This window comes from Suricata suricatta, chromosome 1 (genome assembly GCF_006229205.1).
Source record: "Suricata suricatta isolate VVHF042 chromosome 1, meerkat_22Aug2017_6uvM2_HiC, whole genome shotgun sequence".
Lineage (NCBI taxonomy): Eukaryota > Metazoa > Chordata > Mammalia > Carnivora > Herpestidae > Suricata > Suricata suricatta.
In genome coordinates, this window is record NC_043700.1 from 26,024,736 (window position 1) to 26,028,195 (window position 3,460).

Consider the following 3,460-nt stretch of genomic DNA (forward strand, 5'->3'; position numbering starts at 1 on the left):
GGCTCTGAGCTGTCAGCACAGAGCCTGACGCGGGGCTCGAACCCATGAACGTGAGATCTGACCTGAGCCAAAGTCAGAGGCTTAACCGGCTGAGCCACTCAGGTGCCCCTAGATCCCACCTTTTAACCACAAAGTTCTCGCTTCTGTGCACCTGCTTCACCTCCCCTTCGGACCTGTGATTGGTCACTTCAAATCTCTCCTAAGACTCTAAAATTGATAGGTCTCTACCAAATCTTACATTTGTGTGTCAAAATTTGATTGACCACTATAAAATGCTGTAAACTATGATTGGTTAACTACATGATGACTTATTTTGTCTTGCCAAAGCCCTTATAAACCCTGAGCTCCTGCTCAGCGGGGCTTTCTCCTGAGGACTTGCCAACACCCGGGAGGGGCCGTTCGGCCAAACTAAAATAAACCCATAAACCATCTCCGCTTGTGTCCGTGGGTTTCACTCTCAGTGACTCGCTTCAGGAAGGAAAGGTCTAACAAAGTCATGATCTCACGGTCCTGGGATGGAGCCCTGCATTGAGCTGTGCACTGACAGTGCGAAGCTTGTTTGGGATTCTCTCTCTCTCTCTGCCCCTTCCCCACTCGCATGCTCTCAAAACAAACAAACAAACAACAACAACAACAAAACTAAAAACTTCTCGGAAATTTCTGACTTGATCTGTAAAAGTTAGGAATTCCAAATTTATAAAACTGTGGAGAGGATGAAATCACATATTTAAAATACTGGCAGCTTAACAAACAACAGCTCGCTCGCTCTCTCTCTCTCTCTTCCTCTCACCCCCATCCCCGTCTTTGTGAGTCAACTTTGAGGGTAAAAAGCCATCTGAAGAAGTTTCAAAACTATGTAAGGTAACACAGACTAGCTGTTTTGTAAGGATATGTAGAGAACATTTAAAGGATTCACTTGGCAAACTGAGTAAGAAAACCCCTGACATTCTCTCTTTTTCAGACAATTATTTTCAAGTTTTCATTTTCTTGGAAAATCTTTAAGGTGCTTGATAAAATTTCAGATTCCTGGGCTCTGGCCCATGAATTGGCATTTTTGGGAAGCATCCCAAAAAATTCTATCTCAGGTAGTCTTTGAAATATATGTGGAAACGTTGTCATGGTCTCAAGTGCCTCTAGACAACATTGGTAGATGAAAAATAGTCCTTAGGGCAGTGAGTCTTTTCTTGTAAGTAACATTGTGGATCTCATGGAAGAATCAAAGGAGCATAATCTCATAGGATTCTGTGGCCATGGTAGCAAAAGAACATAGATCCTTCTATCGTGAAGAACAATTCTAGTTGCCTGTTAATGTCATCAGGGGTGAATATTTGCAATCACCAACCCATTTATTTGTACTCACAAGAGAAAATTAGGGGACTAGCACTTAACTCAGTTACTGGGGCTTGTGGAAGCCAAGAAAGGCTTCCTAAAATGTGATCTTTTTCCCAGAAGCTAGGAGTCTATGAGACAAGAACCTATTACTTCCACCACCACCACCAATACCACCACCACCAATCGCTATCTCTGTTGTGTTCCCTCAACCACTGGGCGTTCAAGGATGAATACTGGGGAACAAAACAAGAAAGGCGTTAACAGTGACTATTTGGGATGCAATTCTTTACTTCTCCAGGAATTTTAGCACTCCTTTCAAGATGCTTAGGGGAAGAGGACCCATACACCTGCTTCAGTTTAGAGAAGGGAGCTGGTGGTTCACGGAGTATCTGAACAGCAACATGTCCATAGCATATGCTCAAGTGTGCCTTATGTTTTTGCTCCTACAGCCCTTAAGTGGAAACTCCTCAGGATACAGAAAATGCCAGAATGTTTTGCACTAACTTGAATAGAAAAAAATTCTACTGCTCTGCCCCAGCCCACGGGGTCATTCAATGGGAACCTGGAGGAGGGAACGGGTGAATGGATGGGACAAGAGACACAAAGAATGAGAGCCAGACAGGAGGTCTGATCAAGCTCTAACGTTTATTCAAGGAGGCTGATTATATACACAACCAGGGGGAAGAAAAATGCAAGGAAAGGAGAAAAGAACGTGGGGGGAGGCACACGGTACCAGGGACCTGTCAGACATTAACTGATGGTAATCTTAGTTCCTGGAGCCAATAGCTATTTATGACTCTTCAGGAACTAACAGCTATTTACTGCTGCTTATCTTGCTGTGACATTTAACAAAGTTAGTCAGTTCTGCCTTAGTTTTTCCACCAGAGTTCTTTAACCCTTTCTTTGGCTCCCGGCACTGTTCCACAAGATATCTATAGATTTACTGGGGGACATTAAGCCTCAAGTGACCTGTTTGTTTGTTTGGTTTTTATTATAATTCAATTCTGAAAGTAATCGAGAGAAGCAGGGTAGGGCAATACCTTGAGCTCCCAGAACCTCTCATCTTAAAGCATTTTGAAAACATCTCTTTAACCATTTATTCAACAAAGTTTTACATTGTAAGATTTAATAGATGGAGGCAGAGACGAGAGGAAAGAGGGAAGCCAGGTTATGGAGCCAAGAAGCCCTTTATTTGGGGTCTGCAGTCCGCTGGCGAGGTTCTGTGACTCCAGTACCGGGCTGAGTCAGGGAAGTCGGGCCTGGTAGACGATGGGAGGGGTTTTAAGGGTCAGGGGGTTTCTGGTTTGGTCTTGGGGGGCAGACTACCAAGTAAGGGCATTTTAGGGTCACGGCAGGGACAGGATAGGTTGCCTGCCTCCTTGGGGTGGGGGAAAACTGGAGCTTCATGATTGGCTGTTTCCAAACGGGGCAGGACCTTCCAGTTCTGCAGGTGAAGGGTTGGGGTCATCTGTGCACGTGTTCTCCTCCAGCCCCCAGAGAAATGGCCGCTGGGTCGCCATCCCAAGGGGACTCCCAAGGGGACTCTTACATACATGCCAGTTTTTCTTACTCCAGTGACTGAAAAGATTGAAAAATTCAAATCTTATGTCAAGCACCTCTACCTGTACCTTTAAAAAACCCTTCAAAAGGGGCACCTGGGTGGCTCAGTGGGTTAAGCATCTGACCTCAGCTCAGGTCAGGATTTCAAGGCTCCTGGGTTTCTCTGCCCCGCCCCCCTCACACTATCTCTCACAAAAATAGACATTAAAAAAAAATCTTCAAAAGATTCTTATTGCTCAGAAAAGGAGGGGAGGGGGATGAAGAATCTCCTAATGTAGGACTCTGCTGTCTTACCCTGACCTAGAGCAGTCCAACTGGCCTCTCTCTCCAACAGACCATGCTCCTGGGGCCCAGTATGCCTCCCAGGCTCACCACCCAACCACTCCCCCAACCTGCACCCCCAACATATTCTCTCTTCCCCATAAAGGTTTTTCCCTTTTGTCTTCTAGTTATGCACCCTTTCAGGCTACCATTGTCCCTCAGGGAAATCTCTCTGATCTAAATAAAGGCTTTCAAAGGACTACCTACCCATCTTCCTACCAATTATCAGTCACAATTTTACTTTTTT

The 3,460-nt window shown here is 45.1% G+C and overlaps 1 long non-coding RNA gene across 1 annotated transcript; it reads right to left on the reverse strand.

Annotated features, from left to right (window-relative positions):
- Positions 1–2,500: 2,500 nt before the first annotated feature.
- Positions 2,501–2,907, reverse strand: LOC115289302. Its single transcript, XR_003907563.1, has 2 exons — positions 2,768–2,907; positions 2,501–2,591 (listed from the first exon to the last, which is right to left on the reverse strand). It is a non-coding gene; the product is annotated as an uncharacterized LOC115289302 (long non-coding RNA).
- Between the last annotated feature and the right edge of the window lie 553 nt (positions 2,908–3,460).